The 24,193-nt window shown below is 37.6% G+C and overlaps 1 long non-coding RNA gene across 2 annotated transcripts; it reads right to left on the minus strand.

Annotated features, from left to right (window-relative positions):
* Positions 1-7,489: 7,489 nt before the first annotated feature.
* LOC137046405 (uncharacterized) lies at positions 7,490-19,443 on the minus strand. Of its 2 annotated transcripts, XR_010898953.1 has the most exons (6): positions 19,162-19,443; positions 18,995-19,085; positions 10,541-10,599; positions 10,352-10,429; positions 7,923-7,979; positions 7,490-7,739 (listed from the first exon to the last, which is right to left on the minus strand). It is a non-coding gene; the product is annotated as an uncharacterized lncRNA (long non-coding RNA). The 2 variants fall into 2 exon arrangements; XR_010898952.1 differs by lacking the exon at positions 19,162-19,443 and having other exon boundaries at positions 18,995-19,153.
* Between the last annotated feature and the right edge of the window lie 4,750 nt (positions 19,444-24,193).

The following is a 24,193-nucleotide window of genomic DNA, read 5'->3' on the forward strand; positions in this document are numbered from 1 at the left end:
ATTGTGTTGATGTATCTTTGAGGGCCTACATAATGGACAGTGGGACACCAAGTGGTGAGACATTGATAAATGGTTTGTATATTTCCAGGCTTGCTATGCTTTTCAATTATATCGCCTGATTGCGGAAACCAGAATGCATGACGTGTGCATAATGCATAAAGAAACAAATTATTTATATGTTCAGATTTATAGAATGCATGCAGAGTTAAGAGTCAAGTAATCAGTTGCACTATAATTCACTGCAAACTCTAAGATGCACGAATGAATAACATGCCTTCAAACTCTCGTGAAGCGTAAAACCCCTGATGTGTTCAATCCTGCCACTCACTCTTCTGGAATGAGCGACCCCTGCAATTAAATGACCTCACAGGCCCCATTTAAATGGTCCCGTTATAGTTAATGCATTAACTCTCATTAACAAACAATGACCAATGCATTTGTTACAGTTTTTGTTCATTTTGTTAATGTTTGTTAGCTCATGTTAGCTCACGTTACATCATCTTTACGGTGACACTTTATTTCAGTGGTCCACTTTAGACATTCTAACTATAAGTAACTTTGCAACTACATGTCAGCTCTCATATTATTAGACAGTCTGATCAGTTTTGTTCAGTATAATTAACTACATATGTAGGGTTAGGATTTTTAGTTTAATTTATAGTTATTACTATAATAACTACATGTAATGTGTAACAAGGACAGTAAAATAGTGTTACCCACTATAAGTCTCTTTGCTATACTATAATTATACATTTACTGAGTAATATTAAGTAAGTACATACTTAAAGGGTTAGGATTAGGGGTTGGTTTGGTTTAGGGTTAGTTGCATGTGATTATGCGTAATTTATAATTATAACTATAGTAACTGCATTTAACAATTATACTGTAAAACAAAGTGTTAACCAACCCAACCCGAACCCTAACACCTAAACAAACCTATACAAGTCTGCTAAAACTAATGAGAGTTAGTTGACATGAAGTTACAAAGTTACTTATAATAAAATATCTAAAGTGAACCATCTTAATAAAGTGTAACCATATTGATAAATAATATTAACAGATACATATTTTTATTTTAAAGGCACGCTATGTAGTTTTTCGCCGCTAGAGGGTGCCTATTAAAAAACAAAGGCATAGCTGACGCAGAGATTGAGCGCGGAATCTTGGGAGTTGTTATCTTCACCTCAGCAGGTGGAAAACAATTTGGACGGGACGCGGGCATAAATCATGTTCATGGGTGAGATTATTAACAATGTTACTGTATGAAGCAGAGCAGGGCTGAGTGCTGTGGGAGCTGAATGAGGACGCTGAAACGTTTGCTAATGACAGCCGCAGAACTTTTATTATGTTACAGCCGTTGCTTCCGCTTCTACCGGTCAAAGATAACGCGGCGCTGTTTTATCATATTTGATACATTTGAAAATGATGTTATAAATTTACTCTGCATGTGCATTCGCTCCATGGCTATTATGAGACACTTGTTGCACACTGCAGTATAAGCTAGATCGATATTACAATATCGAGAGAAGCAATCTAGCAACAGAAGACAGCAACTGTAAGTGTTTCGAATCTTTATCTCATTTGATTTTAGCACAGTTGTCATTACTAAGAAAGTTTGTTTATGTCACATGCAGTGGTCACGTTGTGCCTTTATTAATTTATTAGTAAATGATGAAATTAATATTAACAACAATTAATAAATGCTGTATTAGTATTTTTCATTGTTGGTTCATGTTGGCTAATGTAGTTATATGTTTACGGAACCTTACTGAAAGTGTTATTATCCCAGTGCTATAACTCTTTCCCCGCAAGCGTTTAAAAAATAGTTGCCAGCCACCGCCAGGGTTTTTGACCATTTTCACCAAAATTTAATAGCCCATAAAATATTTTTGTTTTATGACTATTTGCACTCTAAAAAGTGCTGGGTTAAAAACAACCCAAGTTGGGTTGAAAATGGACAAGCCCAGAAATTTGGTTGTTGGAATGGGTCCATTTACTGGGTTCAAACAACCCAATTTCAGGGTTTGTCCATTTTCAACCCAACATGGGTTGTTTTTAACCCAGCAATTTTTAGAGTGTGAGCATGCAATATATCAAAAGAAAGAGCTGACCCTTTTTTTTTAAACAAAAACAAAAAAAACTGCATGGAATGTTGCATTCCTATTTTATCAACACTTGAATATGGGTAAGTTTCATAAAAAATAAAAAAAAAGCTAACCTTTTAAAGGGTTACTTCAGCGATTAGCATATGGCTTTGTATCAGTAGAAACCCTGGAGTATTTTCAAATGATTGTGCTCCTCCTCCTTCCCCCCCCCCCCCCCCCCCCCCCCCCCATATCCCCCTGAGACAAGAGATTTATGCATTTTATTTCTGGAAAAATTGCTCCTATGATGCAAATTGACAATATTTGCATCATAGGAGGAATGTTTGGCCAAAGGCTAAAGATTACAGCCAGCAGAAGGAGACATTTCCACATGTTCTGAACCCGTGCATGGGGGATGGGAGATTACACTCACAGCACACCTCGCAGCTACAGGCACTCATCTAGACGGAGCTATGGTGAGCAATGTAAGTCTTTTAACTTCTCAAATTAATTTCTATGAAAGTTAAGCTTGCAAAGGCATGAACTGAAATGCGCCAGACTGAATTCGCGTTGTGAATGTATGCCGCGAGTGTAGTCGCGATTACCTCCGCTCTCATCACGAGACCTCATCAGCTCATTTATCTGACTCCTGCAGTTAGTGCTCAGTGCTGTGATACTCGCGCGGTAACTCACTCATTATATTGAACAGACACGTTCAGTTTTTAATTGTAGTGTCTTCTCCAACTCAGTCACAGTAATCCAGTAGGTGGCTTTGGGAATGGCCTCACAGGGCAGCGAAGCATTCTGGGAATTGTAGTCTTTCATCCCCATGAGACAAAAAATACATTTTCTGTCTTTTCTCAGTCTAGAAGGCACCAAAGTTTAAAAAAAAATCACATTTCTACTACATTGATGACCCTGTTTAAATACAGATTCATCTTCCCAGCACTGAAGTAACTCCTTTAACAAAAAGCTGAGAAAATTAAGTTTTTTTGTGTGTGTTTTTTCAAAAACTGCATTCATATCAGATTCAGAGCGATGATCAAACACAGATGGAGAAGATCGAGTACATCAACACCTCTAATGCTTGCACAGTCCTGTAGCTCGTCCTGGGTGCATATTTCATCCAGTAGCATTAGGCAGTTATGATTCATATGATGATGATCACGTTATTTTTCATATATGCATGTGCTTGCACACGATCGCTTATTTTACTCGTGTGTGTTTTGATCAGGAGATTCAGTACTCATTCAGAAGATGCGTAATCGCACCCCCTAGCACCTGTCAAAGTCAAAACGGAATTCCGTTTTTGGCCGGGAAGCGTTTTCTCACAAATAGCGTAAAATTCCGTGTTTGGCGAGAAAAGAGTTAAGGTAGGGTAGGCAGTTTTTGGAGAGGCTTAGCAATAGCGAGCTAGATTTGAAAGTGTGAGATCCCACCCTCCATTCAGCGCGTCTCCAAAAACACGCCTCCTTCAAAACACATGAAGGCATACAGCAAACAAAAGCCATGAGAGACAGTGTTAAACTACCTCATATCTCAAAGCACATACCATTACAATAATAATGAACATAATCAACTTAAAGAGCACTGGCCTGTACCACCTGAATGCTGCAGATTCATTTCCCCGTTGATAGTATTGCTGTCACGTTTCCAAATTACAGTAGGTATGGTGTGAAAGCACCATAAGGTTTTTATTTTGATTCAGGAGGAATGTTTAATGTTTGTACGTATAATACGCCATAAGGTGTGTATCATATGCAGGCAAAAAATGTGTACCATATGCACGCCAAAATGAGTTTTGGCATATACATTCCATGAGATTACATAGTCGTACTATTTATACACATTTTCGTGAGAACGGGCTCGTAAAAACATACATTGACAGGCAGGTAGGACATCCTATTGTTACCCTCGGAATGAGTTCTATGATTGGACAGACATTTAATGGTCCTGCGCCTTCCACAGATGATAGCATATATATATATATATATATATATATATATATATATATATATATATAGAGAGAGAGAGAGAGAGAGAGAGAGAGAGAGAGAGAGAGAGAGAGAGAGAGAGAGAGAGAGAGAGAGCACTTAACTAAATGATTGCTTTATCGGGATGTGAAGACACTTTCAACCCTGCCTTTTCTAAATCTCTCAAGATGTTTCTCATTAGTTTTATTGTATTTTTTTCCCTATATTTGTTTTCCCAGAAACTAGTCGGACATTCACAATAATCAAATAACAACAGTGGTGCATTCAATAAAAATAACTTTCACCCCAAACATTCTTGGCCAGCTGGCAAACATGAACACCCACAAGCAATGAAATTAAAGCTTGACATAATTGATTTGTTTCCTCATAAAGTGTCAGTGTGAGCACATTATTTCCTGAAACTCTAATTTTCAAACCCTGGTACTCTGCTTCAGGTAACCTGCCCTTCAGGATCATTCCGTACTCATGCGGTGAGCTGACTGTGGTGATGTGACAATGGAACAACAGCACTAATGATCCGGCCCCCAGTCATTTTCTGTGCCAAATAAGCAGAAATAATTTAGAGTGGGTGAAAGCTCATGATGTGAACTCTCTGCATCTGTCTGTCTGTCTGTTATCTGCCAGGGGACACTGGCATGGTTGTTAGCAATAGAAATGAGGTGGTACCCTTTGACTGCAAAGGATACTTTTGGAAATACAAGGCTGATCATTTGGTGTTTTGAATAGAAGACTTTTGGTTCAAGTCAGTCATTTAATCACCAGCTTCCCTATATTTGTTTCTTCTCCGCCTCACACTGTTAAAATCATGTAAATCAGCATTTTTGTTTTGTTTCCAGTACATTAAAAGTATATTTAGTTGATTTGCAAAACTGCATTAGATAAGAGTTGTTTTTATTGAATAGGCTGGGATAGTCCACCCAAAAATGCAAATTCTGTCATTATTTACTCACCCTCAATTTGTTCCAAACCTGTTTGAGTTTCTTTGTTCTGCTGAACACAAAAGAATATATTTTAAAGAATGTTTGTAACCAAGCAGAGATAGCAACCATTGACTATCATAGTAGGGGGGGAAATGCTATGGTAGTCGATCTGCTTGGTTACAAACATTCTTCAAAATATCTTCTTTTGTGTTCAGCAGAACAAAGGAACTCATACAGGTTTGGATCAACTTGAGGGAGAGTAAATGATGACAGAATTAGCATTTTTGGGTGAACTATCCCTTGTTTTAAAAGCATGACATGAGAAACCAAATTTGTCTTGATCTTTTGATATGTGGGTCTTTGTACCATTAAAATATCCAGCAAGTTTAATAGCTTCAAGACCCTCTGTCGTGATTTTTTTTTTTCATTTCTGTTGATATCATAAATTATGATGTATGCTACGTTATGATGAAAGTTGCGAATAAATTGATAAATCAAAATTATTCCAACCCCTGGAGACTGTAAAAATGTACAAGTGTAGGCTTTTCTAAAGATACAGTGTTTTTTTATTTATTTTTTTATTTGTATCTAGTTTAGTGGTAAATTAAATGCGACAATGTCAATATATAATGTAATGCTTATGGGAGTTATGGGATTTTTTTAAATACAGCTATGTCATTATTATTCAACCACTATTCAAAGCTGCTGTTTTCAAGTCACTTATTTGTATGGTATGGTGCAAAATTGTGTTAAAATGCAATTAAGCCTTTGGAAACTCTATAAAAAAAACTGAATTAGCTTGTGCTGTTACACGTATATTTAGCTCATTCATGTGCTAAAGTTGAGAAGCAAATATGGCAGCCCCACTTTATATTAGGTGGCCTTTTTGTTAACTATCATAAATACTTATTGTTTTCATATTGTATTGCAAAACACTTTTGCTGGTATTGAAATGGGAAAGGGATAGATTTAGGGACAGGTGTGGTTTGTGGGTCAGATTAAGGGTAGGGTTATGGGTAAGGGAAGTGTCAAAAGTGTAATTACAAATATAACTACAAAAATTAATTACAGATGTAATTACATGCAGGTATTTTTAAAAATGTAAGTACAATGTAAAAACATGTATGTAAACAAGAAGTGCATCGTATCAAGTTATTAATTTAAATTTTAGAACATAGTTAAGGCCACCTAATATAAAGTGGGTCCAATATGGCCAAATCAAAAGAGTTCTCACAAAAGCTATTATAAAAGTCTATGGCTACAAGAAGATTTCCAAAGCATTGATGGTATTGTAGAAAAAGCACAAAATCATTAAGGGGAACAAAATATATGATGACAGCAACTAAGAAAAACCCTCTATTTACTCCCAAAGACTTGCTAGATGATCTGGTGAAAAGAGGAAAAAGATTTCAATGCATAAGAACAAATCTAGACAAGCATGGCCTTGATGTGGAGGCATCTTGCTGAATACCACTCCAGAACATAAAAATCGAACTTGAATATGCTCAAAATCATTTGGATAGACCTGTGGAGTTCTGGAACAATGTTTTATGGAGTGAACTTTTTGGACACTTGGATCATATGTCTGGTTCAAAAAAGGCAAAGCGTAAAAGAACCCCATCTCCATGGTCAAACGCAGAGGCTGTCCAGTCTTATTATGGGGCTGCTTTGCTGTTGCAGGAAGTGAAAATCTTGAATTATTTGAAGAATCAAGCCATTTTGGCAAAGATGGCAATGCCTTCGGTGCAGAGGCGGAAGCTTGATGATCAAAGGACTTTCCTGAAGGACAGCCATCCCAAAGTATACATCCAAATCTACTGTAGCTTGGTTCAGGGATCAGCCGTAGGATGTGGAAATTTGAAGAAAGCAGTGGTAACGTGAAAACCAAAGATTCTCAGTGATATGGAGGCTTTTTCAAGCGAGGAATGGGCCAAGATTGCATGTGACAGAAGCCTCTAAGCACTTACAGGCAGCGTTTATTGGAGGTTAGAAAGAATATGAAATATTCTGCACAAAATTGCTTTTTGGGGTGTTGAATAATTTTGAACATGAATGTTTAGAGCCAATTAGATTTTTTTCTTTCTCATTTCTTATCAACTTTATGTTCTCAGAATCACTCTGATGCCTTTGTTGAATATAGTTTTCATAAAATGTTGTTCTTTCTCAGCAAAATGCCTCGAGGTCAAGGGGGTTGAATAATTTCGATTGCAATTGTATATGCCTTTCTCCACTGACGTCCTGTTCAAAGCCTTTCTAAGGATGCTGGTTTTTAGAAGGCAGCTTGCTCTGGGATGGTGAGCGGGAACACGGTTCGTGTAACATTAGCAACACATTATTAGTCAAGCCAAAGGCTAATCAAAATAATTACCGACATTGTAGAGAGCCATACATTAAATGCATTGCCATTCTGATACTCTGCAGATGCATATTTGTAGATACTTGTAGACGAGCCTGTATGAGGAAGTGGAGACGGGGCTCATGAATTACACACACACACTGTTCTGCAGTTCTGCATTTACTTCACAAACATCATCAGACTCATACAAATTCAAGAAGCTACATGGTTATTGTTGGTTTTCTTCTATGCTAACTAAGCTAAGTAATATCACAATTCCATAAACAGAGACACAGAGTCATCCTCTTGTTATTACCCATAATTCCAGTTGATCTGTCTAAATCTCAAAGCCCTGAAGTTTGAATCATTTGAATTCCTCCAATGAGGCACTCAGTTCTGAGGTCTCCTATAAAATAAACAAACCATTAGACACAATGTAATCGCGGACATCAAACACGAACATAAAGCACATAGCCTAATAAAGCGGCTCTGACAGCACAAGCACGGACTGGGCTTGGGACTAATCTTTGATCTCATTTGTTCAAAGTTAAACTCTAAAGCTTTCCATAATCCATCATTTCATGTTTACCTCTAGTTGTTCGGTTTCTGGTTTAGCCGGAAGAGATTTTTGTGGCGTATGAAAAGCCTGTGGAAGGAGCGCAAAAGCGAAAGACTTTAGAATGCAGTAAGAGGATTTATGACTAAATGACGACATATACTGTCCAAAAATGTGCAAAATCATTTTTTATTTTTTTTGCATGCGACATGGGCAAAATTTGAATACACATTTTAATAACTTATCTTCCCTTAGCATATACCTTGAGAAATCAGTTGCATTTATAAAGATATATTTCCTGTAAAAAAAAAAAATAACAAAGGGGCATTCGATGACCCAATTAAGTATGAAAAGGTTATTACATTTCTATTATTATTATTATTATTATTATTATTATTATTATTATTATTATTATTATTATTATTATTATTATTATTAATTATTAATTATTAATTAATCAATTGTTAATCATTGTGTTTTTTATACTTTTTCTATGCACCCAAAGAAAGATATAGATATACTTTGTATATTCAAAAAGTATAATAATAATAATAATAATAATAATAATAATAATAATAATAATAATAAGTATTGTTAAAATGTCAAATAAGTAATACGTATTTTAAAATATTAAATGCATAATAAGTATTTAATATTTGTTTTTAACAATGTTAAAATATTAAAAGGTTATTATTATTATTATTATTATTATTATTATTATTATTATTATTATTATTATTATAAATATATTTTTTCTATCCACTCAAAGAAAGGTAGATATTATTTGTATATTTAAAATATAATAATAATTATAATAATTATAATACAATTATTAAAGTTATTTAAATGTAATAATTATATAGTTATAATTATAATTATAATTATTGTTGTTACTTGTTTATTTATTTATTTATTTGTATGTGTTGCACCCAAAGAAAGATAGATATACTTTCTATATTAAAATATAATAATAATAATAATAATAATAATAATAATAATAATAATAATAATAATAATAATAATAATAATAATACGATTTTTAAAGTATATTTAAATATATTATTATTATTATTATTATTATTATTATTATTATTATTATTATTATTATTATTATTATTATTTGTTTATGATTATGATTATTATGTTTTTAATTATTGTTTATTTAATTATTCATTTGTTGCACTCAAAGAAAGGTAGATATACTTTGTATATAATAATAATAATAATAATAATAATAATAATAATAATAATAATAATAATAATAATAATAATAATAATAATAAGTATTGTTAAAATGTCAAATAAGTAATACGTATTTTAAAATATTAAATGCATAATAAGTATTTAATATTTGTTTTTAACAATGTTAAAATATTAAAAGGTTATTATTATTATTATTATTATTATTATTATTATTATTATTATTATTATTATTATTATTATAAATATATTTTTTCTATCCACTCAAAGAAAGGTAGATATTATTTGTATATTTAAAATATAATAATAATTATAATAATTATAATACAATTATTAAAGTTATTTAAATGTAATAATTATATAGTTATAATTATAATTATAATTATTGTTGTTACTTGTTTATTTATTTATTTATTTATTTGTATGTGTTGCACCCAAAGAAAGATAGATATACTTTCTATATTAAAATATAATAATAATAATAATAATAATAATAATAATAATAATAATAATAATAATAATAATAATAATAATACGATTTTTAAAGTATATTTAAATATATTATTATTATTATTATTATTATTATTATTATTATTATTATTATTATTATTATTTGTTTATGATTATGATTATTATGTTTTTAATTATTGTTTATTTAATTATTCATTTGTTGCACTCAAAGAAAGGTAGATATACTTTGTATATAATAATAATAATAATAATAATAATAATAATAATAATAATAATAATAATAATAATAATTATAATTATTATTATAATAATAATAATTATAATGTATTAAGTATTTAAATGTTAAATAATTAAGTTTTAAAATATTAGAAAAGTTATTTTTTAAAGTATTATTATTATTATTATTATTATTATTATTATTATTATTATTATTATTATTATTATTATTATTATTGATAGGACCATTTTCCCAATGAGGACACCATCATGGACAGAGAATAGAGGTAGTGATACTTTCTCTCCAAGTAAACACACACACACACACACACACACACACACACAGAGTGAGAGAGATTATTAGACCACATCACTAGATGGTGCTGGACAGCTGCTGAAATCTTTAGTAAGGTGACAATGCTTGTAAAAACTGAAAATTGAGACAGATCCCTGCCAATTGAATCATCATCTTATTTGATGTACAAATGCCACGCACGGCACATTAGAGATGCGTCAGAGGTAAGCGTCAAATTAAATGGAAATGTGTGGGACATAGCATTCTGCGGAGCCTTTACCTTTTTGGCTTGCTGTACCTCTTCTGTGGACTTGGATCTATTTTTCACAGTTTGTTTTTGTGGGGAGATGGTGGAAACCTTGGGGGAAGGAAAATAAGATCATCAGCTTTCACCAATGAAAAATGTGTTTCAATTAGAACATTTCCGCTCTACTCTGTGGTTTAACATTATGGTTCTGTCTCCACTCACTTTATTCTCTGTCCTTTCCATGTCTAGGCTTGAGGAAATCAGCTAACGCTTTTGCTTATCTGAAAATATAAAAGAAATGGAGAATAACAACATTATCTTTGACAATACTTCACAAAGAGGATAACATCTCTGAATGTCACTCTTTTATTTAATAGGATGATAACCGTAATTGGTCCACAGAGATTATGGCTCTCCTTTATAAGCTTGCTTCACTTTCACAACTTTTTGTGCCATGTCTCTGGGGAATATTTGTTACTGAACAAACCAATTCCAAATTGCTCCTGGCAGGAATCCCATGACAAGGTACTGTAGGCGTAGCTGAGAATGAGACATGGTTTTTGAGGTAAAGAGAAGCAGTAAAGGCACCCTTGAAAGCGCATGTCAACAAAAGCCTAATTTGATTGTCAACATTTTTACATTTTCTGAAGAATGTGACTGCTGTGCATGTCACTACCAATATATAAAAGCCTAAATTCAATCTGTTCATATTATAAAGTGTCCATCTCTTCTGAAAATTTGGACCAAACCACTCGATTCATATGGATTAGTTTCACAATCTCTTTATGAACTTTTTGAAGCGTCAAAGTGGTAGCGTCAATCGAGGCACAGAAAACTCTCGTATTTCATCGAAAATATCTTCATTTGTGTTCTGAAGATAAAGGAAAGTCTTACAGGTTTGGAATGACATGAGGGTGAGTAATTGATGACAGAATTTTTATTGTTGGTTGAACCAGCCCTTTAACTTTCCTTGCTGTGTAATATTTGAGCATGAAAAAGGTCTGCATTGTTACAAAGCACAAAGTCACTCCAAAAGGAGTTAGTCTCTAGCATTAAGCATGGTTTCTGAACTCCCTGAAACAACTCGATGATAGTCTTTAGTATTCTTCTGGGAATGTAGGCCCACATGTCACAAAATCCCTCATTTAAATAACTAGCACCCAACAAATACCCAAAAAAAGGGGGTGGAGTCCCGTTAGTAGTGTATTGTCGCCATGTCCAAGAGGTGTGGTTTTTCTCAGCCTGGGTCTAACACAGTTATGGTAAATGAAGTAACAATTCCTCCAAAACGCTAAAAGCGTTTGACCAATCACAGCACATTGTTCCAGCCGACCAATCAGAGCGCACTGTGCTTTTCGAAAGGAACGGGCTTCATAGAGACAGAAACTAAGCAGAGTATTACTGACTGGGAAGAGAGGTGCTGCAACAAATGATGTTTTATTAACACATTTCGGGAGGAGCACATTCAAATAATTAACACAAGAGGATCGCATTCAGTTCAGCTCAGTTATTGAGATAAGAGGTATACACTCAAACCAAACTTTATTCAGACACCAGATGTATTTTTTTTACTTCAAATTTGGGATTGTTTTTTCTTTAATGCGCTAATGTGACCTTTTACACCACAGACTGAAGTAAAAATGAAGCATTTCTTAGTCATTTGTTGGCCAAAACTGGTATTATCTAATTGTGTAAATAAATTGAACATCTTATTGGTTGATTGTAATCCATTGCACCTTTCTATCGAAGTTATCCGACATTATCAAAATGAATTTGTTCTAACACAGTTTCACTCCATTTTCTAAACTACATTTACCAGCAAATAAACTTTGATAATGTGAGAAAATGTTGAAGGTGACTGAATACATTTTGGTTTGAATGTATAGCAGACTTACCTCTGTTCATTGACAGTTTATCAGCATTCATCAACCTCCCCCATCTCCTCACTTCTAGGTCTAACCTGGGGGGAGCATTCTGGTTTCGAGCCAAATATATGAAAGTGTGAACTTGTGAATGTAAAATATGTGGGGGAAAATGTGTTTTTTATTAGAAAATCCCAAAACAAAATCAAGCCTTTGTAAAAGGGCATACTATGGCCTCTTTAAGAAACCATTTTCTCCACTAAAGTTCTCAGAATCTGGAGCAGAACAGTGAAGTCAATATCTTCATGCTGTGACACTGAATCATCTCAGCACAAAGGACCCATGGTGCCAAGCTTTTGAAGCAGAAATAAGCCTCCGACTGGCTTAGGTACTTATTTCTTTTTCTGCACTCATCATATCTGAAACTGCTTGTGTAGAAATATTGATGTTTGCTAAATGCATTCATGAGTGCCAACTCTGCTTCAAATAAATAATCTCTGTCCTCATTCTGTTTATGTAAAATGATTCAAACCTCTATTGTTATTGACTGCTCAGAACCTTGACTGCATAAATGCTTTTAATAATCACAGGCTTTGGCAAACTAAACCCAGGCGGACTGCACTTGCTGCTAGTCTTTCCTTTAGCTGATATGACTCATCAACACCTTTCAAGCTCATTACAAACACATGGTATCTCAAATACTGACCAGTGCATAGAGACAAAGCAGTCGAGATACAATAGAATATGACTAATAAACGAAGCAGTTTATAAAACAATGAATCATTTAAATAAAATAAACTGAAACAAATTAATTTACATTTTTACTCAATTTTATTACGTTGAATGAACTCAAATTTGTAAAATGTTAAGTTAACCTAAACCATTTGTGTTGGGACTACATGAATCATTTATGTTGCGCTGACTGAACTGGGCAGTGTATTTCTAGCATGCTTTGCATATGGATGGACCAGGAGAGTAAATGTTGAACTTAAGTGTTGTTTAATGTGTTTTTTTAGTGAAGGGAAAGACCTGTTAATGTTTGATGTTATATTTGACATTTAAAAGTTGTGTTATGTTGTGTCGATTTCTTGAGGTTACCATTATCGTGAACTGCAGACCTTGTGGTTAGGCTGTGCTGTTCTCAGTGAGCTGTAACTGTGCTAATACCAATGATGAGAAAAAGATTTTCTTGATCATTACTGATTAGCAAGTAATCAAGTGTTGTTGACTAATAGTTTTATAGAAATAAAGAAAATAAATGAACGTGACACAGTTCCCATAGACTACATATGGTCATCAGTTCTACCACTCTTTATCTAGTTAAAACGACATGATTTTAAGTAGTTTTGACTAAATGATTTTAAGTTCATACAACAAGATTACAACAAATTATTACAAACCAATTCGATTTTGTTAGAAAAGCATAATTCAATTTCATGGAAAAGTTTTCCTTAATTTAGTTTGTTCAACATTTTCTTTTATACTAGATTTAACTCAGTCAGTTTATAGTAATTTAAGTTGAAATTAATTAAAAATCCAAGTTGATTGTACTTAAAAATGTAAGGCAGCAACTTTTTTTAACAATATTGTATAATTCAGTCACAGCTCGTCTGTAAAGGAAGCCGATATCAGAATATTAATCCAAACCATAGACTAAATAAACTGAATCAACAATAAATTGTAAATGTGTTACACATTCTGTAACAAATATTTTCAGATTTTCTAGAATATTTTAAATCGTAAAGTAAGTAGGATACATTAAAATTTAACATTTAAATTTAAATTGCTTCAGTTAAGCGAGTGCCTCAGCCCTACCCAGCTCTTCAGCGCCCCACCGTTTTCCAAGGTAAATCTGTGGTGAAAAATGGAACTGCAGCGCAGCCTAATTGAGAGCCATTGGGGAGATTTTAGACTGCTCTCTCCACTTATGTATGTTCACGTTACATTACGTAAATCTTGCTCCAGACCAAGATGATATCAATCCGCGTCAGCTATTTTAACATTTCTTCGTACTAAATTAAATGAATGAACATTTAAACATGCTAATGTGAATAGTCTTCATAGTTCTGTTGTGTTTGCTCTGACAATAGAAATTACCCTTTCACTTTTCACCAGAATTCTTCCTTGTAGCTAACATTCTAAAACAACATTCAGAGGCAATAAATACTACATATTAGAATATAACGCTCACAAAATGTTTATTACAAATTAAAGCTACACTGTGTAACTTTTTTTGTTTATTCGTAGCTAAAACCACCTAGTTATTTCAAAAAATATATGTGCTCATTAATGTATATTTACTTCTTTCAAGTAATAAAGTATTCTCGTAAGTTTATAATATGCCATTAAAAATACATACGGGTGAGGGGTTCAAATGCTGGTCGCCATGTTGCCCCTCCATCTTGAAAGTACATTAGCCAAAGAGGGACATACCCGTAAATTCAAGCTTCGCCTTTCGCGTTTTAACACTCGATGGCACCGTGTCGAATGTGAAGAGGGGGATTGCCGTGTTAATCTTGGACTAAATTGGCCACAGTAGGAGTTGAAACCAAATCAGAATTGAAAGGAACAGAAACTATTTTTCACTGGATGGTCATATACCTTTTCACCGCTAGATGGGGGAAAATATCACACAGTGTAGCTTTAACGCTAAGACCCAGAATCTACCCTATATAGATTTATGGTCAAGCGCCGCTACTAGTAGGCCTATAATTCCTTTTAACATATGCACATAAAACACATGAATCAATGATGATAGGAAAATATAGATGGAATGAAGAATACATGCGCAATACTGGTGTATTTAATTCATATGAGGTTGGCAGCATGTATAAAAAGTGTCAATAATTTATCATTTATTTATTTATTTTTCTTTGTATTATTTAATACTATAAATGTATATTATATACATAATAATAATAAATTAATTATAATGGATTTAATTGTTTATAATATAATCAATTAATTGTATCGTCCTTTGTTGTTGTTGTTAGTAGTAGTAGTATTATTAGAGAAACATACTTTTAGAGAAACTAGTTTTACACAGCAGGACACTTGAAATGTCATGTCAACTGGAAGAAGGCCACCAGCTGAGTCGAGTCTGACATCGAGCTGAGTCGAGTCTCAAACATAAGATTGGTGCACATGTCTGCACCTAAAAGACAGCAGACGGTGACTCATCAAACCATTAGCCCTGCGTGTATGTGTGTTAGCTGGCAGGAGTGAGAGTATGAGGGTGAGATAGAGCTATAAAGATGGATAGATAGATAAAACAGCCCTCCCTTAAACAGCATTCTTAATCAGTATTCAATATTCCAAACAAAAGCGCGGCATGGAAGCAGCCATTCAAAATCTCACTCAGTACTGAGTCCAATGAGGACTCTACAGCTCCAGACGTATTACCATGGCAACAAGCCAGTACCAGCCTGACAGATGAAGGACTGATGGGCAAATGTGTCCTTCCAGGGTAGGTTTAGATTATAGGGACCCCTGTCTCAAAATGTGATTCAAAGCAGAGAAGGGTAAACTTTGTGCACAGTGTTCTGAACATTCAGAACGGTTACAATATTATTGAGTTTGCTGTTGAGTAATGGAAAATGATTAGCTTGACTCATTCAAGTTGCTTGATCTCACCTTTTGATGACTGGATGATTCACACTGTTTAAAACTTTCTTTGTTGTGTTCTCTGTTAAGGCGGATCAATATCCATCAAAATAATTATGTTGCATAAACCAAGCCAACTAAATCTAATGATTCATCTCAGATGCACAAACATTTAAAAAGTGTTTCAAATTTTGTAAACAGATAAAAGACATTAAAATAGGAAAGTCAGGAAGTATCATCATCTATATCTATTACAACTATGGAAATCAGTGAAGGAGTCACTTCTTGAAATTGATCTCGATTCGTGTAAAGTAGTTTCGACTGTGCGTTAAAGTCAGTCTATTTTCAGTTATAGATCATGAACAACTGATTCATTCATAATTTTCTTTTCTCAACTGGTCATGCAAGACTAATGTCGTTCCACACCTGTAAGACCTCCGTTCATCTTCAGAACACAGTTTAAGATATTTAAATTTAGTCCAAGAGCGTATGCAAGTGTATTCACACTATACTGTCCATGTCCAGAAAAGTAATAAAAACATCATCAAAGTAGTCTATATGTGACATCAGTTGGTTAATTAGAATCTCTTGAAGCAAAAAAACATTTCGAAAAAACATTTTGGTCTAAAAATAACAATGCTTTATTCAGCATTGTCTTCTCTTCCGTGTTTGTTTTCAAACCTCAAATAAAGATTCAAACGGTCATGAATCAGCTTATTGATTCATGATTTGGATCGCGTGTCAAACTGCTGAAATCTCGTGCCGTTTGTGATTCGAATCATGAATCAATCCGCTGATTCATGACCGTTTGATTCTTTATTTGAGGGTTGAAAACAAATGCGGAAAAGAAGACAATGCTGAATAAAGTCGTAGTTTTTGATATTTTTGGAAATATCTTTTTTAAATATCTTAAACTGAGTGCTGAAGATAAATGGAGGTCTTACGGGTGTGGAACGACATTAGGGTGAGTCATTAATGACATAAATTTCCTTTTTGGGTAAACTAACCCTTTAACAGTGCTTCACATTTTCCACATTTTGTTATATTGCATCCATACACCAAAATGGAGTATGGATTTATTTTCCCCTCAGCTCTACAAACAATACCCCATAATGAAAAAATTTTGTTTGAAACCTTTGCAAATTTATATTTTAAAAAATCACGTTATATAAGTATTCACAGACTCTGCCTTGCAAATTGAGCTCAGTTGCATCCTGTTTCCACTGATCATTCTTGAGATATTTCTACAACTTGATTGGAGTCCACCTGTGGTAAATTCAGTATATTGGACATCATTTGGAAAGGCACACACCTGTCACACACACCTGTTTATATAAGGTCCCGTAGTTAACAGTGCATGTTAGAGCACAAACCAAGCCATGAGGTTTTTTAATTATCTGTAGACCTCAGAAACGGGATTGTATCAAGGCACAGATTTGGGGAAGGATACAGAAAAGTGTTTGGAGCATTGAAGAGACCAAGGAGCACAGTGGTCTCCATCATATGTAAATGGAAGAAGTTTGGAACCACCCGGACTCTTCCTAGAGCTGGCCGCCTGGCCAAACTGAGCAATCGAGGGAGAAGGGCCTCAGTCAGAGAGGTGACCAAGAACATGATGGTCACTCTGAGTATTAGCGTTTCTCTGTGGAGGGAGGAGATCCTTCCAAAAAAAAAAAAAAACATCTCTACAGCACTCCAACAATCAGGCCTGTATGGTAGAGTGGCCAGATGGCACATGACAGCCTCCCTGGAGTTTGCCAAAAGGCACCTGAAGGACTCTCAGAACCTGAAAATCAAAATCATCTGGTCTAATGGAACAAAGATTGAAATCTTTGGCCTGAATGGCAAGTGTAATGTCTGGAGGAAACCAGGCACTGCTCATCACCTGGACAATACCATCCGTACAGTGAAGTATGGTGGTGGCAGCATCATGCTGTGGGGATGTTTTTCAATGGCAGGAACTGGGAGACTAGTCAGTATTGAGGGAAAGATGAATGCAGCAATGTGCAGAGACATCCTTGATGAAAACCTGTTCCAGGGTGCTTTGGACTTCAGACTGGGGCAAAGGTACATCTTCCAACAGGACAATGACCCTAAGCACACAGCCAAGATAACAAAGGAGAGGCTACAGGATGACTCTGTGAATGTCCTTGTGTGTCCAGCCAGATCCAAGACTTGAACCCGACTGAACATCTCTTGAGAGATCTGAAAATGGCTGTGCACCGACGCCCCCCATTGAACCCGATGGAGCTTGAGAGGTCCTAAGAATGGAGAGGTTTCAAAGAATGGGAGAAACTGCCCAAAATTAGGTATGCCAAGCTTGTAGCATCATATTCAAAAATACTTTTAAGCTTTGCTGGCTGAAGACCCAAGTTTGGTTTGAAGAAGAAAAACATACCAAGCACTATGTCCTCTCGCCATTCCTGATTTCTAACACAGTCACAGTGTTCTATGTGGTCTTGCGTCCATCAGGGCAGATACTTAAAAAATAATCTACGGCTGCATTCATATGTAAATTATGTGAGCTTACTTCATCCATTAGATCTAAAGATCTGAAAAAGCCAGTATAGTTACCCCTCATAGACCCTTCCCTCAAAGAAATCAGGACAGAAGTGGTTAAAAATGGACAGAAGAGACAGATTAAAACACCAGGTATAAACAGAATGTTTTTCTCTCTTCTACCTGTGATCCAACTGACCAAAACGGATCTAAATACCAGGTGTAAACAAAAAATGTTTTATGCAAAATAATGTCTTAATGAAAGTGGAAATTGGGGTATAGAAAATAGAATTAGGTCAGTATTAAAAACAACAGAAATTGGTGGAAATTCATGAAACATGAAAGAAAAACTGTGTGTGTGTGTGTGTGTGTGTGTGTGTGTGTGTGTGTGTGTGTGTGTGTGTGTGTGTGTGTGTGTGTGTGTGTGTGTGTGTGTGTGTGTGTGTGTGTGTGTGTGTGTGTGTGTTCCAGGTAAACCCAACATTATGAGGACAAGATGTCCCCACAAATATTTTTTAGTAGGTTGGGATAGAATACATAGATTGTACAAAAATCATGATGTCTATGGAAAGTCCATAAAACATGCAAACACAACTTGTGCAGGTTAAGATGACATCAACATTCCAGACTAAGAAAATTTTTTATTCTTTAATAAATACATTAATATAAAAATATGATGTATAAACGGTAGAGTTGGTTAGAATGGTCTTACCTTGTAAAACCTGTTGATATTTCAGTGTCTGCTCATTGAGGACACACAGTCGTGCGGCACTGTTCTGTTAGAAACAACACAAAACGGACCTCTGCCAACGGGTTAGAGAACAGTAACAATTGTATCCTCATAAAGACACGCTCAGTGATTTAAGGCAGAATCCTCACCTCTAGATTCGCCTCCCTCCCTTCACTCTTCTTTCACTCTCCCTGCCTTCCCATCCCTCCTCTCGTTCTCTCTCTTTTTCTCGTTATTTCTTTCCGTGCCTCAGCTTGAGGGCTGGTCACCAGAATGAGCCTGATTACTTCATAACATGCTGTCCATTCAGAGACCATAAATATAACGTCCCTGATGAAGACGTTCCCGAGAACACGGTGCACTAGGTGAAAATGTGTGTGTGTGTGTGTGTGTTTGGTCTCTCTAGCCAAGGGAACCTTCAACATCCAGCTTACGAGCAGAATACACTCCATGCATTAGCTCCATCTCCCTCCCTGCCTCTGTTTTACCTCTTTCATTTTCTGTCATTCTCTTTTTATTCACCCCGGGGCAGTTGCACTTCTGGAAGACACGCCATGAGTGAAACTCAACAAATCTTGAATCTTCACACAGAACCCCAGTCATTATCAATATTTTAGGCCATTAAATCATCATGAAAATGTAAACTAATAGTAGCTTTATGTCTTTTTGTGGACAATTCATCAGTAGATGTTATTGTAAACAAAAATAATAACATCTTAATCACTTAAAACAACCTCTGAAATGTTTCCCTATTCACAGTTGATGCTCACACAGTCTATTGGCTTATGGTACGCTATGTCATTTTTTTGCTGTTGTCAAAAAACTTAAATGATTCATTACAACAAAAATCCTTATTCCATGGGTTTTTGTCTTACCTAGATTCACTATGGGAAGCCTATTATACATGTTAATATTTTAGACCTGACAGGATGGTTTACGGAGGAAATTACGTGCACACAAAAACATACATGCTGTCCTGTTATGGTTACTCCGGTTACATTGGCGCGTGTGTGGGATTAGGGGTGTAAACCTGAAAGTATACTTTTTTTATGCAGACCTGAGCGTATTCTCACAGTCGAATGTGCAGCCTTGATTCGTACACGTACACGTACACAGACGTTTGACGAATGCGCAGTTGTGAGCAAAAAATACTGCAAAAAAAATTTAATGTGCGAAATCCGCATCACACCCACTGTGCACTGACCCTTGTGTACGCCTACAAAATGTATACTTTGGGCTTAAAGGGGGGATGAAACAGTTTCAGTCAATCTTGAGTACCTATAGAGTAGTATTGCACCCTTCATATCTCCGAAAAGTCTTTAGTTTTATTATATTTATAAAAGAAATATGGGCTGTACCGAGTCTTTCCGGAAAAAAACGAGCGGCTGGAGGCGTAACGAGTGGGCGGAGCTAAAGAATGACGATCACAAAGCGGTGACGTCCTCAAGCGTGGAGAAGAAAACGCTACCTTAAATCAGTTTCAACTAATACAGATATGATCCAGAATCATTCTGAGGCTGAAATAAATTGAACAGGGGAAGCAACAACAGCAGGACGTCCGTCTCTGTGGTATGTACTGTATTTAGTGGCATGTCAACATTTGAGTGTGTTTACTCGCAGTTTATGAGGACATGATTCGGTTTATGGACTATTGTATGCGACTAAACCTTAGCAGTAACGAGCAAAACGGTTTTGCACGTCAGACTAGTGTAACGTTATACATAGAACAACAATGGAGTAAGCGTAAGCGCATTTGAATGACGAAGCACGCTTTGTGAGAACGCTAGGTTAATGTTTGGGTGGTTTTACAATAAACAAACTGACACCTATATTGGTCAGCTAAACAAATGTATTTAAACACACACCATAGATTGTATGCTCCATTGAAAAATTAACTAACATTATACGCGATCATGTCATTTACTGATGTTTACTCAAGCGATGATAGCCAACAACATAGACATTTGAAGCAGTTTTACTCACCGGCTGCTTCTAAAGCAGGACTTTGAACCTTTAATCGTTTGGACCGCTCTGTCAAAAACACACTTCTTTGGTAACTGTTAATTTCCTGAAGTCCTGTGACAGCAGTGACCGTGGAGATCCACTTTTGCGACACAATTGAAGCCTGATGTCGTGACGCTTCTCATCATTTCTGCGTTCAAATCGGTTCAAATGCAGCGCTGCCTTCCCGGAATGTGTGCTGAAGCGTTGAAGTCGCTTGATGTCACGCATAGGAATAAAGTGCAGCGCGGTGCAACAGAAGTGTTGCATGGACGAGTGGATCTGCAGCTGAGCGAGTGTTTATGGGCATGCATTTCCTCTCTCGCTCTTGTCACGCGCACGCGCATCCTACCGGGAGAAGAGCCCGTACGGCCCATACAAGGACCTTCCGCTCTAACGACGTCAAGCCGACCCATACTCGGAAAAAACTCTCCAAAACTTGTGAGAAACCGGAAGGAGTATTTTTAAAACAAAAATACTCCATCAAATGTCCAACTTAGTTTTTGAAACTTTGCCAAGGGAATCCATGGGATTATGGGAATCCAAGTCTTTAACAGTGAAAAAAGCTCATTATGCATGAAACAGCATTTCACCCCCCCTTTAACGTTATGGTCCAGTGCATGCAGTAATACGACGAATACAGTCAGGCGACCCACACTCCAATTCATAAGGGATTTAATTTCATACGGTGTGTTTGCTACCAGTTAAAATCGCAGAAGAAGAGACGATGTATTGAAATGTTTACATGTAATCTCTTTCCCAGTATTTTAACTGCGGAAAGCTGCTCGTAATAATACAAGAATCAGCATTGGTTTGGCTTTTCAGAGATGAGAACTGAAGGATTTGAAATGTTGTAAAAGCGATGTGGCGGTTTATTACTTTTGAGTATTTTGAAAAGATCAGTTGCCACATAAAGTTCACTGTAAAGCATTATCTATTGTAAAGGATCGTTTCATTGTGGTTGTTGTAGAGCTGTGCTGGAATTTATTTTCAGGGGAAAACCGTGTCTATTAATGTGTCTCGCTACAGAAACATATTCAGCTAGTCAACACGAGACCCATTTCCATCTAAACTGCTGATATATATTAAGCCTAGTAGTGACTGTTTTATGAGATGTAGGATAACCATATTCATTTTCACAGTCACGCAGAGCTAAAACAACTAAAACAACGTTCCCTATATCGAGGGAACTCAACACTGCGTCGTCGAGTGACGACATTCTGGGAACGCCCCCAGCGTGACGGCTCTGAAGTATGAATGCAATCAGCCACCAATCCGATTGGTGCAACGTCTTGACGTAACCGGCGACGGCGTACGCGGAAGCTATAAGAAGGCGCCGCCCCAAACAACAGACAGTCTTTGCTTTTCAGCGAGGCGCTCTGTGTGAATATTGTTTGTCTATTTACTGTTGTCTGTCTGAAATATCAGTCCCTTTTTCGCAAGCATGGCAAGTGAGCAGTTTAGGAGGTGTGTTCATCCGTGCCCGCATTTCATTACGGGCTCGGACACACACCAGCTGTGTGTGCAGTGTCTCGGAGCACAGCACGCTCAGGCGGCGCTTGAGGGTGCCGCCTGCAGCGAGTGTGAGAGGCTGCCGCTCCGGGTGCTGCGCTCACGGCTGGCCGTTTTCACTGAAGGCGGCCAGGCTCGCGAGCCCCGTGGTTCTGGTCCCGCGTCTGTCGAGGCAGCGCGGCGGCGTAGATCCTGGGGCTCACAACTGGATCTCGCGACGGGAGGCGGGCATGCTGAGGCATCTTCCCAATCCTCGTCCGATGATTCAGACGCTCTTCCGCCTCGTGAGGAAGCCCGCGCTGCGGCTTCTTCCCACGAGGTCGATAACCCAGTGCTGATGCTGTCTGATTCCGAGGGATCAGATCAGTTCAGCCTGGAGGCGGGCGGAGTGCAGGTGAATTCACCTCTTCACTCTCCCGCTCAAGAAGAGCTTGTGGACGTGCTGACACGTGCTGTGGCCAAACTCAGTATCGACTGGCCACAGGAAGAGGTGGAAGTCCAGCCTGTGAGCAGGTTGGATGGACGCTTCTTCAAAAAGCGTGTTCAGCCGCCACGCAGGGGCTTGCCGTTTTTCCCAGATTTGCACAACGAGTTGTGCAAATCCTGGGGAAAACCGTACTCGTCGCGCCTATCGACACCCCCAGTTCTCGACTTCGGGTGTGTTGTGGGCGTGGCTGAGGCTGGCTATGGGACGCTGCCTCGCGTCGAGGAGGCGTTAGCGAGCTATCTGTCTCCCGAGGCAGCAGCGTCCCTGAAAGCCCCTGTCCTGCCCACCAAGCCATGCAGGGACACGTCGTCCCTGGTGGGCAGGGCATATCGAGCGGCCGGAAGAGCTGGTAGTTGCCTGCACACCATGGCGGTACTGCAGGCCTACCAAGCTGAGCTCCTCAAAGAGCTCGATGAGGGAGAAGGTCCGTCTCCGGACGATATCACTGAGCTGCGGAAAGCTACCGACTTGTCTCTCCGCGTCACCAAAGAGACGGCCCGTGCTATCGGCCGCTCTATGGCTGGCATGGTGTGCGTGGAGAGGCACCTCTGGTTAAATCTGTCGGGGATGAAAGAGAAGGAGAAATCCTTCCTTCTGGATTCCCCAATAGCTCCTGTGGGTCTCTTCGGCGACGCAGTCAACAGCGTTGTCGAGAGATTCCAGGAGGTGAGGAAGCAGTCGGCGGCTTTCCGGCAGTACCTCCCTCGCCGCCAGGGGCCTCCTGTAGCCAGCAGGGAGGTCTCTGGTGGCCAGTCCCGGCCCTCCACCAGCGCCCACAGGCAGGCGCAGAAGGAGAGCGTCGCTTCCCGCGCCCCTCCCGAGGGAGCCTGGCAAAGGAGGCGACGTTCTCGCCAGAAGTCTTCTAAGCCGAAGGGCGACTTGAGGGAAGTCCTTCAGGCGAAGAAGGCTTCTGGCAAGCGGTCCTAGCTGCGGCAGGATCGCTCAGAGCTGGCCCTCCCGGGGGCGGACGACCGAGGTCGTTCCGAGCCCGCAGCTCTGGGGAAATCGATGCTGTGTTCCCGCCGTTAACAACGCTTCGGGCCTCATCGGTTTCCCGCGTACGTGCGCCGTCCCAGCCGCCTCGAATTCGACCTGCGGCGGGGCAGCGAATGCGTGCGCACACCGAAAATCCTCCCCGACTAAGCTCTGCCGGGTGGCCGCTTCAGGGGGTCGGGCAGGGG

The sequence above is a fragment of the Pseudorasbora parva genome, chromosome 18, assembly GCF_024679245.1.
Source record: "Pseudorasbora parva isolate DD20220531a chromosome 18, ASM2467924v1, whole genome shotgun sequence".
Lineage (NCBI taxonomy): Eukaryota > Metazoa > Chordata > Actinopteri > Cypriniformes > Gobionidae > Pseudorasbora > Pseudorasbora parva.